The sequence below is a fragment of the Phyllobates terribilis genome, unplaced genomic scaffold, assembly GCF_046119375.1.
Source record: "Phyllobates terribilis strain yellow unplaced genomic scaffold, ASM4611937v1 Scaffold_116__1_contigs__length_5312468, whole genome shotgun sequence".
Taxonomy (NCBI): domain Eukaryota; kingdom Metazoa; phylum Chordata; class Amphibia; order Anura; family Dendrobatidae; genus Phyllobates; species Phyllobates terribilis.
Genome location: NW_027362876.1, coordinates 1,985,552 through 2,001,776, shown reverse-complemented (window position 1 = coordinate 2,001,776; position 16,225 = coordinate 1,985,552).

The window sequence follows — 16,225 nt, the reverse complement described above, 5'->3', positions numbered from 1 at the left end:
GTCCAGGTGCCCATCTCCACAAATGGACTTTTCAGGATACGAGGGTGGCACTGTAGGCGGCAACCAATTGCCGCAACTTCTTTAATTTCATGCCTGCAGACTATAAAAAATAACCCAAAAAAGTTTGGTTGATTGGTCTGTGGCGTTCTTTTAAAGTGTTGCTTATAGCGGACTCTGTGAGCTTCTCAATGCTGTTCAGCCAGCCAGGCATCGTGTCTGCAGTAGATGGAATGTGGCAATGGAACACTGCTGCGCGTGTCACAATAGGCTCTGAGCCTTTATATACCTGCGCACCGCAGAAGCCATCTTTAGTCTGCGGCTGGGCAGCCAGCAGCAGCCGCAAGCCGAAAAGTGCAGGCATGTAAGGGATCTAGAGGTTGACAACATGTCTTCTTAACGGGAGTCCAGGTGCCCATCTCCACAAATGGACTTTTCAGGATCCGATGGTGGCACCGTAGGCCGCAACCAATTGCCGCAACTTCTTTAATTTCATGCCTGCAGACTATAAAAAATAACCCAAAAAAGTTTGGTTGATTGGTCTGTGGCGTTCTTTTAAAGTGTTGCTTATAGCGGTCTCTGTGAGCTTCTCAATGCTGTTCAGCCAGCCAGGTATCCTGCCTGCAGTAGATGGAATGTGGCAATGGAACACTGCTGCGCGTGTCACAATAGGCTCTGAGCCTTTATATACCTGTGCACGGCAGCAGCCACCTTCAGTCTGCTGCTGGACAGCCAGCAGCAGCAGCAAGCCGAAAAGTGCAGGCATGTAAGGGATCTAGAGGTTGACAACATGTCTTCTTAACGGGAGTCCAGGTGCCCAGCTCCACAAATGAACTTTTCAGGATCCGAGGGGGGCACCGTAGGCCGCAACCAATTGCCGCAACTTCTTTAATTTCATGCCTGCAGACTATAAAAAATAACCCAAAAAAGTTTGGTTGATTGGTCTGTGGCGTTCTTTTAAAGTGTTGCTTATAGCGGTCTCTGTGAGCTTCTCAATGCTGTTCAGCCAGCCAGGTATCCTGCCTGCAGTAGATGGAATGTGGCAAATGAACACTGCTGCGCGTGTCACAATAGGCTCTGAGCCTTTATATACCTGCGCACGGCAGCAGCCACCTTCAGTCTGCTGCTGGACAGCCAGCAGCAGCAGCAAGCCGAAAAGTGCAGGCATGTAAGGGATCTAGAGGTTGACAACATGTCTTCTTAACGGGAGTCCAGGTGGCCATCTCCACAAATGGACTTTTCAGGATCCGAGGGTGGCACCGTAGGCCGCAACCAATTGCCGCAACTTCTTTAATTTCATGCCTGCAGACTATAAAAAATAACCCAAAAAAGTTTGGTTGATTGGTCTGTGGCGTTCTTTTAAAGTGTTGCTTATAGCGGTCTCTGTGAGCTTCTCAATGCTGTTCAGCCAGCCAGGTATCCTGTCTGCAGTAGATGGAATGTGGCAATGGAACACTGCTGCGCGTGTCACAATAGGCTCTGAGCCTTTATATACCTGCGCACGGCAGCAGCCACCTTTAGTCTGCTGCTGGGCAGCTAGCAGCAGCAGCAGCAAGCCGAAAAGTGCAGGCATGTAAGTGATCTAGAGGTTGACAACATATCTTCTTAACGGGAGTCCAGGTGCCCATCTCCAGAAATGGACTTTTCAGGATCCGAGGTTGGCACCGTAGGCCGCAACCAATTGCCGCAACTTCTTTAATTTCATGCCTGCAGACTATAAAAAATAACCCAAAAAAGTTTGGTTGATTGGTCTGTGGCATTCTTTTAAAGTGTTGCTTATAGCGGTCTCTGTGAGCTTCTCAATGCTGTTCAGCCAGCCAGGTATCCTGCCTGCAGTAGATGGAATGTGGCAATGGAACACTGCTGCGCGTGTCACAATAGGCTCTGAGCCTTTATATACCTGTGCACGGCAGCATCCACCTTTAGTCTGCTGCTGGGCAGCCAGCAGCAGCAAGCCGAAAAGTGCAGGCATGTAAGGGATCTAGAGGTTGACAACATGTCTTCTTAACGGGAGTCCAGGTGCCCATCTCCACAAATGGACTTTTCTGGATCCGAGGGTGGCACCGTAGGTCGCAACCAATTGCCGCAACTTCTTTAATTTCATGCCTGCAGACTATAAAAAATAACCGAAAATGTGTGGTTGATTGGTCTGTGGCGTTCTTTTAAAGTGTTGCTTATAGCGGTCTCTGTGAGCTTCTCAATGCTGTTCAGCCAGCCAGGTATCCTGCCTGCAGTAGATGGAATGTGGCAATGGAACACTGCTGCGCGTGTCACAATAGGCTCTGAGCCTTTATATACCTGCGCACGTCAGCAGCCACCTTCAGTCTGCTGCTGGGCAGCCAGCAGCAGCAGCAGCCGCAAGCCGAAAAGTGCAGGCATGTAAGGGATCTAGAGGTTGCCAACATGTCTTCTTAACGGTAGTCCAGGTGCCCATTTCCACAAATGGACTTTTCAGGATCCGAGGGTGGCACCGTAGGCCGCAACCAATTGCCGCAACTTCTTTAATTTCATGCCTGCAGACTATAAAAAATAACCCAAAAAAGTTTGGTTGATAGGTCTGTGGCGTTCTTTTAAAGTGTTGCTTATAGCGGTCTCTGTGAGCTTCTCAATGCTGTTCAGCCAGCCAGGTATCCTGCCTGCAGTAGATGGAATGTGGCAATGGAACACTGCTGCGCGTGTCACAATAGGCTCTGAGCCTTTATACACCTGCGCACGGCAGCAGCCACCTTCAGTCTGCTGCTGGACAGCCAGCAGCAGCAAGCCGAAAAGTGCAGGCATGTAAGGGATCTAGAGGTTGACAACATGTCTTCTTAACGGGAGTCCAGGTGCCCATCTCCACAAATGGACTTTTCAGGATCCGAGGGTGGCACCGTAGGCCGCAACCAATTGCCGCAACTTCTTTAATTTCATGCCTGCAGACTATAAAAAATAACCCAAAAAAGTTTGGTTGAGTGGTCTGTGGCGTTCTTTTAAAGTGTTGCTTATAGCGGTCTCTGTGAGCTTCTCAATGCTGTTCAGCCAGCCAGGTATCCTGCCTGCAGTAGATGGAATGTGGCAATGGAACACTGCTGCGCGTGTCACAATAGGCTCTGAGCCTTTATATACCTGCGCACGTCAGCAGCCACCTTCAGTCTGCTGCTGGACAGCCAGCAGCAGCAGCAAGCCGAAAAGTGCAGGCATGTAAGGGATCTAGAGGTTGACAACATGTCTTCTTAACAGTAGTCCAGGTGCCCATTTCCACAAATGGACTTTTCAGGATCCGAGGGTGGCACCGTAGGCCGCAACCAATTGCCGCAACTTCTTTAATTTCATGCCTGCAGACTATAAAAAATAACCCAAAAAAGTTTGGTTGATAGGTCTGTGGCGTTCTTTTAAAGTGTTGCTTATAGCGGTCTCTGTGAGCTTCTCAATGCTGTTCAGCCAGCCAGGTATCCTGCCTGCAGTAGATGGAATGTGGCAATGGAACACTGGTGCGTGTGTCACAATAGGCTCTGAGCCTTTATATACCTACGCACGGCAGCAGCCACCTTCAGTCTGCTGCTGGACAGCCAGCAGCAGCAGCAGCAAGCCGAAAAGTGCAGGCATGTAAGGGATCTAGAGGTTGACAACATGTCTTCTTAACGGTAGTCCAGGTGCCCATTTCCACAAATGGACTTTTCAGGATCCGTGCGTGGCACCGTAGGCCGCAACCAATTGCCGCAACTTCTTTAATTTCATGCCTGCAGACTATAAAAAATAACCCAAAAAGTTTGGTTGATTGGTCTGTGGCGTTCTTTTAAAGTTTTGCTTATAGCGGTCTCTGTGAGCTTCTCAATGCTGTTCAGCCAGCCAGGTATCCTGCCTGCAGTAGATGGAGTGTGGCAATGGAACACTGCTGCACCTGTCACAATAGGCTCTGAGCCTTTATATACCTGCGTACGGCAGCAGCCAATATCCATCTGCTGCTGGACAGCCAGCAGCGGCAGCAAGCCGAAAAGTGCAGGCATGTAAGGGATCTAGAGGTTGACAACATGTCTTCTTAACGGGAGTCCAGGTGCCCATCTCCACAAATGGACTTTTCAGGATCCGAGGGTGGCACCGTAGGCCGCAACCAATTGCCGCAACTTCTTTAATTTCATGCCTGCAGACTATACACTGTGTTCCAAATTATTATGCAAATGATGTTTTCTCAGATTTTCCCAAATTACCTATATGAATTGCAGTCATTGTAAATTTCCAGTCAAATAACTATTAGAGTACAATTGAAAGGTTTTTGCACAAACTGCCTATGATAACAGTATATTTTTAAAAAAATAAAAAACTCAAACTGCACTCAAAATGCATGTTCCAAATTATTATGCACAGCAGAGTTTTCAACCTTTTCATTTTAATAAAGAACAAAAAAATGGTCATTTTTGAAATTATAAGCATTAGCAGGTTATTACAAACTGAAATCAAACAGTTTTCAACTCATAACTTTATTCTAGGTGATGTTACATTTGCACATAAGACCCCTTGTTCGAAAGGAGCTTCTGAACTTTCTCGTCCATTGAATTTGTCAGGTTTTGGATGGTTTCTGCTTCCAATTGTTTTGCATGAGGACAGAATACCCTCACAGAGCTGTTGCTTAGATGTGAACTGCCTCCCGCCATCATAGACACTCCTTTTGATGATGCTCCAGAGGTTCTCAATGGGGTTGAGGTCAGGGGAACATGGGGGCCACACCATAAGTTTGTCCCCTTTTATGCCCATAGCAGCCAGAGATGCAGATGTGTTATGTGTAGCATGAGACGGGGCATTATCATGCATGAAATGATCTCGATGGTCCAGATGGATGGAGTGGAGGATAGCTGGTTGATGGACACCCCATGCAAACACGGCTACGGCGCCAACAAGGAGGAGGTGGAGTAATGTTTTGTCTGGAATCATGAGGAGAGAGATTGTCGGCCCTTTTAGGATCCCTGAAGGGGTAAAGATGAACTCCATAATGTATGTTGAGTTTCTCAAACAGCACTTCCTTCCATGGTTCAAGAAGAAGAACCGTGCATTCCGCAGCAAGTTCATTTTCATGCATGATCATGCCCCGTCTCATGCTGCACATAACACATCTGCATCTCTGGCTGCTATGGGCATAAAAGGGGACAAACATATGGTGTGGCCCCCATGCTCCCCTGACCTCAACCCCATTGAGAACCTCTGGAGCATCATCAAAAGGAGTGTCTATGATGGCGGGAGGCAGTTCACATCTAAGCAACAGCTCTTGGAGGGTATTCTGTCCTCATGCAAAACAATTGGAAGCAGAAACCATCCAAAACCTGACAAATTCAATGGACGAGAGTTCAGAATCTCCTTTCGAAAAAGTGGTCCTATGTGCAAATCTAACATCACCTAGAATAAAGTTTTGAGTTGAAAACTGTTTGATTTCAGTTTGTAATAACCTGCTAATGCTTATAATTTCAAAAATGACCATTTTTTTGTTCTTTATTAAAATGAAAAGGTTGAAAACTCTGCTGTGCATAATAATTTGGAACATGCATTTTGACTGCAGTTTGAGTTTTTTATTTTTTTAAAAATATATACTGTTATCATAGGCAGTTTGTGCAAAAACCTTTCAATTGTACTCTAATAGTTATTTGACTGGAAAATTACAATGACTGCAATTCATATAGGTAATTTGGGAAAATCTGAGAAAATATTATTTGCATAATAATTTTGAACACAGTGTAAAAAATAACCCAAAAAAGTTTGGTTGATTGGTCTGTGGCGTTCTTTTAAAGTGTTGCTTATAGCGGTCTCTGTGAGCTTCTCAATGTTGTTCAGCCAGCCAGGTATCCTGCCTGCAGTAGATGGAATGTGGCAATGGAACACTGCTGCGTGTGTCACAATAGGCTCTGAGCCTTTATATACCTGTGCACGGCAGCAGCCACCTTCAGTCTGCTTCTGGACAGCCAGCAGCAGCAGCAAGCCGAAAAGTGCAGGCATGTAAAGGATCTAGAGGTTGACAACATGTCTTCTTAACGGGAGTCCAGGTGCCCATCTCCACAAATGGACTTTTCAGGATCCGATGGTGGCACCGTAGGCCGCAACCAATTGCCACAACTTCTTTAATTTCATGCCTGCAGACTATAAAAAATAACCCAAAAAAGTTTGGTTGATTGGTCTGTGGCGTTCTTTTAAAGTGTTGCTTATAGCGGTTTCTGTGAGCTTCTCAATGCTGTTCAGCCAGCCAGGTATCCAGCCTGCAGTAGATGGAATGTGGCAATGGAACACTGCTGCGCATGTCACAATAGGCTCTGAGCCTTTATATACCTGCGCACGGCAGCAGTCAACTTCAGTCTGCTGCTGGACAGCCAGCAGCAAGCCGAAAAGTGCAGGCATGTAAGGGATCTAGAGGTTGACAACATGTTTTCTTAACGGGAGTACAGGTGCCCATCTCCACAAATGGACTTTTCAGAATCCGAGGGTGGCACCGTAGGCCGTAACTAATTGCCGCATATTCTTTAATTTCATGCCTGCAGACTATAAAAAATAACCCCAAAAAGTTTGGTTGATTGGTCTGTGGCGTTCTTTTAAAGTGTTGCTTATAGCGGTCTCTGTGAGCTTCTCAATGCTGTTCAGCCAGCCAGGTATCCTGCCTGCAGTAGATGGAATGTGGCAATGGAACACTGCTGCGCGTGTCACAATAGGCTCTGAGCCTTTATATACCTGCGCACGGCAGCAGCCACCTTCAGTCTGCTGCTGGACAGCCAGCAACAGCAATCCGAAAAGTGCAGGCATGTAAGGGATTTAGAGGTTGACAACATGTCTTCTTAACGAAAGTCCAGGTGCCCATCTCCACAAATGGACTTTTTAGGATCCGAGGGTGGCACCGTAGGCCGCAACCAATTGCTGGAATTTCTTTAATTTCATGCCTGCAGACTATAAAAAATAACCCCAAAATTTTGGTTGATTGGTCTGTGGCGTTCTTTTAAAGTGTTGCTTATAGCGGTCTATGTGAGCTTCTCAATGCTGTTCAGCCAGCCAGGTATCCTGCCTGCAGTAGATGGAATGTGGCAATGGAACACTGCTGCACGTGTCACAATATTCTCTGAGCCTTTATATACCTGCGCACGGCAGCAGCCACCTTCAGTCTGCTGCTGGACAGCCAGCAGCAGCAGCAAGCCGAAAAGTGCAGGCATGTAAGGGATCTAGAGGTTGACAACATGTCTTCTTAACGGTAGTCCAGGTGCCCATCTCCACAAATGGACTTTTCAGGATCCGAGGGTGGCACCGTAGGCCGCAACCAATTGCCGCAACTTCTTTAATTTCATGCCTGCAGACTATAAAAAATAACCCAAAAAAGTTTGGTTGATTGGTCTGTGGCGTTCTTTTAAAGTGTTGCTTATAGCGGTCTCTGTGAGCTTCTCAATGCTGTTCAGCCAGCCAGGTATCCTGCCTGCAGTAGATGGAATGTGGCAATGGAACACTGCTGCGCGTGTCACAATAGGCTCTGAGCCTTTATATACCTGCGCACGGTAGTAGCCACCTTCAGTCTTCTGCTGGACAGCCAGCAGCAGCAGCAAGCCGAAAAGTGCAGGCATCTAAGGGATCTACAGGTTGACAACATGTCTTCTTAACGGGAGTCCAGGTGCCCATCTCCACAAATGGACTTTTCAGGATCCGAGGGTGGCACCGTAGGCCGCATCCAATTGCCGCAACTTCTTTAATTTCATGCCTGCAGACTATAAAAAATAACCCAAAAAAGTTTGGTTGATTGGTCTGTGGCGTTCTTTTAAAGTGTTGCTTATAGCGGTCTCTGTGAGCTTCTCAATGCTGTTCAGCCAGCCAGGTATCCTGCCTGCAGTAGATGGAATGTGGCAATGGAACACTGCTGCGCGTGTCGCAATAGGCTCTGAGCCTTTATATACCTGCGCACGGCAGCAGCCACCTTCAGTCTGCTGCTGGACAGCCAGCAGCGGCAGCAAGCCGAAAAGTACAGGCATGTAAGGGATCTAGAGGTTGACAACATGTCTTCTTAACGGGAGTCCAGGTGCCCATCTCCACAAATGGACTTTTCAGGATACGAGGGTGGCACCGTAGGCCGCAACCAATTGCCGCAACTTCTTTAATTTCATGCCTGCAAACTATAAAAAATAACCCAAAAAAGTTTGGTTGATTGGTCTGTGGCGTTCTTTTAAAGTGTTGCTTATAGCAGTCTCTGTGAGTTTCTCAATGCTGTTCAGCCAGCCAGGTATCCTGCCTGCAGTAGATGGAATGTGGCAATGGAACACTGCTGCGCGTGTCACAATAGGCTCTGAGCCTTTATATACCTGCGCACGGCAGCAGCCACCTTCAGTCTGCTGCTGGACAGCCAGCAGCAGCAGCAGCAAGCCGAAAAGTGCAGGCATGTAAGGGATCTAGAGGTTGACAACATGTCTTCTTAACGGGAGTCCAGGTGCCCATCTCCACAAATGGACTTTTCAGGATCCGAGGGTGGCACCGTAGGCCGCAACCAATTGCCGCAACTTCTTTAATTTCATGCCTGCAGACTATAAAAAATAACCCAAAAAAGTTTGGTTGATTGGTCTGTGGCGTTCTTTTAAAGTGTTGCTTATAGCGGTCTCTGTGAGCTTCTCAATGCTGCTCAGCCAGCGAAGTATCCTGCCTGCATTAGATGGAATGTGGCAATGGAACACTGCTGCGCGTGTCACAATAGGCTCTGAGCCTTTATATACCTGCGCACGGCAGCAGTCAACTTCAGTCTGCTGCTGGACAGCCAGCAGCAAGCCGAAAAGTGCAGGCATGTAAGGGATCTAGAGGTTGACAACATGTTTTCTTAACGGGAGTCCAGGTGCCCATCTCCACAAATGGACTTTTCAGGATCCGAGGGTGGCACCGTAGGCCTCGAACAATTGGAGCAACTTATTTAATTTCATGCCTGCAGACTATAAAAAATAACCCAAAAAACTTTGGTTGATTGGTCTGTGGCGTTCTTTTAAAGTGTTGCTTATTGCGGTCTCTGTGAGCTTCTCAATGCTGTTCAGCCAGCCAGGTATCCTGCCTGCAGTAGATGGAATGTGGCAATGGAACACTGCTGCGCGTGTCACAATAGGCTCTGAGCCTTTATATACCTGCGCACGGCAGCAGCCACCTTCAGTCTGCTGCTGGACAGCCAGCAGAAGCAGCAAGCCGAAAAGTGCAGGCATGTAAGGAATCTAGAGATTGACAACATGTCTTCTTAACAGGTATCCAGGTGCCCATCTCCACAAATGGAATTTTCAGGATCCGAGGGTGGCACCGTAGGCCGCAACCAATTGCCGCAACTTCTTTAATTTCTTGCCTGCAGACTATAAAAAATAACCCAAACAAGTTTGGTTGATTGGTCTGTGGCATTCTATTAAAGTGTTGCTTATAGCGGTCTCTGTGAGCTTCTAAATGCTGTTCACCCAGCCAGGTATCCTGCCTGCAGTAGATGGAATGTGGCAATGGAACACTGCTGCGCGTGTCACAATAGGCTCTGAGCCTTTATATACCTGTGCACGGCAGCAGCCACCTTCAGTCTGCTGCTGGACAGCCAGCAGCAGCAGCAAGCCGAAAAGTGCAGGCATGTAAGGGATCTAGAGGTTGACAACATGTCTTCTTAACGGGAGTCCAGGTGCCCATCTCCACAAATGTACTTTTCAGGATCCGAGGGTGGCACCGTAGGTCGCAACCAATTGCCGCAACTTCTTTAATTTCATGCCTGCAGACTATAAAAAATAACCCAAAAAATTTGGTTGATTGGTCTGTGGCGTTCTTTTAAAGTGTTGCTTATAGCGGTCTCTGTGAGCTTCTCAATGTTGTTAAGCCAGCCAGGTATCCTGCCTGCAGTAGATGGAATGTGGCAATGGAACACTGCTGCGCGTGTCACAATAGGCTCTGAGCCTTTATATACCTGCGCACGGCAGCAGCCACCTTCAGTCTGCTGCTGGACAGCCAGCAGCAGTAGCAGCAAGCCGAAAAGTGCAGGCATGTAAGGGATCTAAAGGTTGACAACATGTCTTCTTAACGGGAGTCCAGGTGCCCATCTCCACAAATGGACTTTTCAGGATCCGAGGGTGGCACCGTAGGCCGCAACCAATTGCCGCAACTTCTTTAATTTCATGCCTGCAGACTATAAAGAATATCCCAAAAAAGTTTGGTTGATTGGTCTGTGGCGTTCTTTTAAAGTGTTGCTTGTAGCGGTCTCTGTGAGCTTCTCAATGCTGTTCAGCCAGCCAGGTATCCTGCCTCCAGTAGATGGAATGTGGCAATGGAACACTGCTGCGCGTGTCACAATAGGCTCTGAGCCTTTATATACCTGCGCACGGCAGCAGCCACCTTCAGTCTGCTGCTGGACAGCCAGCAGCAGCAGCAGCAAGCCGAAAAGTGCAGGCATGTAAGGGATCTAGAGGTTGACAATATGTCTTCTTAACGGGAGTCCAGGTGCCCATCTCCACAAATGGACTTTTCAGGATCCGAGGGTGGCACCGTAGGCCGCAACCAATTGCCGCAACTTCTTTAATTTCATGCCTGCAGACTATAAAAAATAACCCAAAAAAGTTTGGTTGATTGGTCTGTGGCGTTCTTTTAAAGTGTTGCTTATAGCGGTCTCTGTGAGCTTCTCAATGCTGTTCAGCCAGCCAGGTATCCTGCCTGCAGTAGATGGAATGTGGCAATGGAACACTGCTGCGCGTGTCACAATAGGCTCTGAGCCTTTATATACCTGCGCACGGCAGCAGCCACCTTCAGTCTGCTGCTGGACAGCCAGCAGCAGTAGCAGCAAGCCGAAAAGTGCAGGCATGTAAGGGATCTAAAGGTTGACAACATGTCTTCTTAACGGGAGTCCAGGTGCCCATCTCCACAAATGGACTTTTCAGGATCCGAGGGTGGCACCGTAGGCCGCAACCAATTGCCGCAACTTCTTTAATTTCATGCCTGCAGACTATAAAGAATATCCCAAAAAAGTTTGGTTGATTGGTCTGTGGCGTTCTTTTAAAGTGTTGCTTGTAGCGGTCTCTGTGAGCTTCTCAATGCTGTTCAGCCAGCCAGGTATCCTGCCTCCAGTAGATGGAATGTGGCAATGGAACACTGCTGCGCGTGTCACAATAGGCTCTGAGCCTTTATATACCTGCGCACGGCAGCAGCCACCTTCAGTCTGCTGCTGGACAGCCAGCAGCAGCAGCAGCAAGCCGAAAAGTGCAGGCATGTAAGGGATCTAGAGGTTGACAATATGTCTTCTTAACGGGAGTCCAGGTGCCCATCTCCACAAATGGACTTTTCAGGATCCGAGGGTGGCACCGTAGGCCGCAACCAATTGCCGCAACTTCTTTAATTTCATGCCTGCAGACTATAAAAAATAACCCAAAAAAGTTTGGTTGATTGGTCTGTGGCGTTCTTTTAAAGTGTTGCTTATAGCGGTCTCTGTGAGCTTCTCAATGCTGTTCAGCCAGCCAGGTATCCTGCCTGCAGTAGATGGAATGTGGCAATGGAACACTGCTGCGCGTGTCACAATAGGCTCTGAGCCTTTATATACCTGCGCACGGCAGCAGCCACCTTCAGTCTGCTGCTGGACAGCCTGCAGCAGCAGCAAGCCGAAAAGTGCAGGCATGTAAAGGATCTAGAGGTTGACAACATGTCTTCTTAACGGGAGTCCAGGTGCCCATCTCCACAAATGGACTTTTCAGGATCCGAGGGTGGCACCGTAGGCCGCAACCAATTGCCGCAACTTCTTTAATTTCATGCCTGCAGACTATAAAGAATATCCCAAAAAAGTTTGGTTGATTGGTCTGTGGCGTTCTTTTAAAGTGTTGCTTGTAGCGGTCTCTGTGAGCTTCTCAATGCTGTTCAGCCAGCCAGGTATCCTGCCTCCAGTAGATGGAATGTGGCAATGGAACACTGCTGCGCGTGTCACAATAGGCTCTGAGCCTTTATATACCTGCGCACGGCAGCAGCCACCTTCAGTCTGCTGCTGGACAGCCAGCAGCAGCAGCAGCAAGCCGAAAAGTGCAGGCATGTAAGGGATCTAGAGGTTGACAATATGTCTTCTTAACGGGAGTCCAGGTGCCCATCTCCACAAATGGACTTTTCAGGATCCGAGGGTGGCACCGTAGGCCGCAACCAATTGCCGCAACTTCTTTAATTTCATGCCTGCAGACTATAAAAAATAACCCAAAAAAGTTTGGTTGATTGGTCTGTGGCGTTCTTTTAAAGTGTTGCTTATAGCGGTCTCTGTGAGCTTCTCAATGCTGTTCAGCCAGCCAGGTATCCTGCCTGCAGTAGATGGAATGTGGCAATGGAACACTGCTGCGCGTGTCACAATAGGCTCTGAGCCTTTATATACCTGCGCACGGCAGCAGCCACCTTCAGTCTGCTGCTGGACAGCCTGCAGCAGCAGCAAGCCGAAAAGTGCAGGCATGTAAAGGATCTAGAGGTTGACAACATGTCTTCTTAACGGGAGTCCAGGTGCCCATCTCCACAAATGGACTTTTCAGGATCCGAGGGTGGCACCGTAGGCCGCAACCAATTGCCGCAACTTCTTTAATTTCATGCCTGCAGACTATAAAGAATATCCCAAAAAAGTTTGGTTGATTGGTCTGTGGCGTTCTTTTAAAGTGTTGCTTGTAGCGGTCTCTGTGAGCTTCTCAATGCTGTTCAGCCAGCAAGGTATCCTGCCTGCAGTAGATGGAATGTGGCAATGGAACACTGCTGCGCGTGTCACAATAGGCTCTGAGCCTTTATATACCTGCGCACGGCAGCAGCCACCTTCAGTCTGCTGCTGGACAGCCAGCAGCAGCAGCAGCAAGCCGAAAAGTGCAGGCATGTAAGGGATCTAGAGGTTGACAATATGTCTTCTTAACGGGAGTCCAGGTGCCCATCTCCACAAATGGACTTTTCAGGATCCGAGGGTGGCACCGTAGGCCGCAACCAATTGCCGCAACTTCTTTAATTTCATGCCTGCAGACTATAAAAAATAACCCAAAAAAGTTTGGTTGATTGGTCTGTGGCGTTCTTTTAAAGTGTTGCGTATAGCGGTCTCTGTGAGCTTCTCAATGCTGTTCAGCCAGCAAGGTATCCTGCCTGCAGTAGATGGAATGTGGCAATGGAACACTGCTGCGCGTGTCACAATAGGCTCTGAGCCTTTATATACCTGCGCACGGCAGCAGCCACCTTCAGTCTGCTGCTGGACAGCCAGCAGCAGCAGCAGCAAGCCGAAAAGTGCAGGCATGTAAGGGATCTAGAGGTTGACAATATGTCTTCTTAACGGGAGTCCAGGTGCCCATCTCCACAAATGGACTTTTCAGGATCCGAGGGTGGCACCGTAGGCCGCAACCAATTGCCGCAACTTCTTTAATTTCATGCCTGCAGACTATAAAAAATAACCCAAAAAAGTTTGGTTGATTGGTCTGTGGCGTTCTTTTAAAGTGTTGCGTATAGCGGTCTCTGTGAGCTTCTCAATGCTGTTCAGCCAGCCAGGTATCCTGCCTGCAGTAGATGGAATGTGGCAATGGAACACTGCTGCGCGTGTCATAATAGGCTCTGAGCCTTTATATATCTGCGCACGGCAGCAGCCACCTTCAGTCTGCTGCTGGACAGCCAGCAGCAGCAGCAAGCCGAAAAGTGCAGGCATGTAAGGGATCTAGAGGTTGACAACATGTCTTCTTAATGGGAGTCCAAGTGCCCATCTCCACAAATGGACTTTTCAGGATCCGAGGGTGGCACCGTAGGCCGCAACCAATTGCCGCAACTTCTTTAATTTCATGCCTGCAGACTATAAAAAATAACCCAAAAAAGTTTGGTTGATTGGTCTGTGGCGTTCTTTTAAAGTGTTGCTTATAGCGGTCTCTGTGAGCTTCTCAATGCTGTTCAGCCAGCCAGGTATCCTGCCTGCAGTAGATGGAGTGTGGCAATGGAACACTGCTGCGCGTGTCACAATAGGCTCTGAGCCTTTATATACCTGCGCACGGCAGCACCCACCTTCAGTCTGCTGCTGGACAGCCAGCAGCAGCAGCAACAAGCCGAAAAGTGCAGGCATGTAAGGGATCTAGAGGTTGACAACATGTCTTCTTAAAAGGAGTCCAGGTGCCCATCTCCAAAAATGGACTTTTCAGGATCCGAGGGTGGCACCGTAGGCCGCAACCAATTGCCGCAACTTCTTTAATTTCATGCCTGCAGACTATAAAAAATAACCCAAAAAAGTTTGGTTGATTGGTCTGTGGCGTTATTTTAAAGTGTTGCTTATAGCGGTCTCTGTGAGCTTCTCAATGCTGTTCAGCCAGCCAGGTATCCTGCCTGCAGTAGATGGAATGTGGCAATGGAACACTGCTGCGCGTGTCACAATAGGCTCTGAGCCTTTATATACCTGCGCACGGCAGCAGCCACCTTCAGTCTGCTGCTGGACAGCCAGCAGCAGCAAGCCGAAAAGTGCAGGCATGTAAGGGATCTAGAGGTTGACAATATCTCTTCTTAACGGGAGTCCAGGTGCCCATTTCCACAAATGGACTTTTCAGGATCCAAGGGTGGCACCGTAGGCCGCAACCAATTGCCGCAACTTCTTTAATTTCATGCCTGCAGACTATAAAAAATAACCCAAAAATGTTTGGTTGATTGGTCTGTGGCGTTCTTTTAAAGTGTTGCTTATAGTGGTCTCTGTGAGCTTCTCAATGCTGTTCAGCCAGCCAGGTATCCTGCCTGCAGTAGATGGAATGTGGCAATGGAACACTGCTGCGCGTGTCACAATAGGCTCTGAGCCTTTATATACCTGCGCACGGCAGCAGCCACCTTCAGTCTGCTGCTGGACAGCCAGCAGCAAGCCGAAAAGTGCAGGCATGTAAGGGATCTAGAGGTTGACAACATGTCTTCTTAACGGGAGTCCAGGTGCCCATCTCCACAAATGGACTTTTCAGGATCCGAGGGTGGCACCGTAGGCCGCAACCAATTGCTGCAACTTCTTTAATTTCATGCCTGCAGACTATAAAAAATAACCCAAAAAAGTTTGGTTGATTGGTCTGTGGCGTTCTTTTAAAGTGTTGCTTATAGTGGTTTCTGTGAGCTTCTCAATGCTGTTCAGCCAGCCAGGTATCCTGCCTGCAGTAGATGGAATGTGGCAATGGAACACTGCTGCGCGTGTCACAATAGGCTCTGAGCCTTTATATACCTGCGCACGGCAGCAGTCACCTTCAGTCTGCTGCTGGACAGCCAGCAGCAAGCCGAAAAGTGCAGGCATGTAAGGGATCTAGAGGTTGACAACATGTTTTCTTAACGGGAGTCCAGGTGCCCATCTCCACAAATGGACTTTTCAGGATCCGAGGGTGGCATCGTAGGCCGCAACTAATTGCCGCATATTCTTTAATTTCATGCCTGCAGACTATAAAAAATAACCCCAAAAAGTTTGGTTGATTAGTCTGTGACGTTCTTTTAAAGTGTTGCTTATAGCGGTCTCTGTGATCTTCTCAATGCTGTTCAGCCAGCCAGGTATCCTGCCTGCAGTAGATGGAATGTGGCAATGGAACACTGCTGCGCGTGTCACAATAGGCTCTGAGCCTTTATATATCTGCGCACGGCAGCAGCCACCTTCAGTCTGCTTCTGGACAGCCAGCAGCAGCAACAATCCGAAAAGTGCAGGCATGTAAGGGATCTAGAGGTTGACAACATGTTTTCTTAACGGGAGTCCGGTTGCCCATCTCCACAAATGGACTATTCAGGATCCGAGGTCGGCACCGTAGGACGGAACCAATTGCCGCAACTTCTTTAATTTCATGCCTGCAGACTATAAAAAATAACCCAAAAAAGTTTGGTTGATTGGTCTGTGGCGTTCTTTTAAAGTGTTGCTTATAGCGGTCTCTATGAGCTTCTCAATGCTGTTCAGCCAGCCAGGTATCCTGCCTGCAGTAGATGGAATGTGACAATGGAACACTGCTGCGCGTGTCACAATAGGCTCTGAGCCTTTATATACCTGCGCACGGCAGCAGCCACCTTCAGTCTGCTGCTGGACAGCCAGCAGCAGCAGCAAGCCGAAAAGTGCAGGCATGTAAGGGATCTAGAGGTTGACAACATGTCTTCTTAACGGGATTCCAGGTGCCCATCTCCACAAATGGAATTTTCAGGATCCGAGGGTGGCACCGTAGGCTGCAACCAACTGCCGCAACATCTTTAATTTCATGCCTGCAGACTATAAAAAATAACGCAAAAAAGTTTGGTTGATTGGTCTGTGGCGTTCTTTTAAAGTGTTGCTTATAGCGGTCTCTGTGAG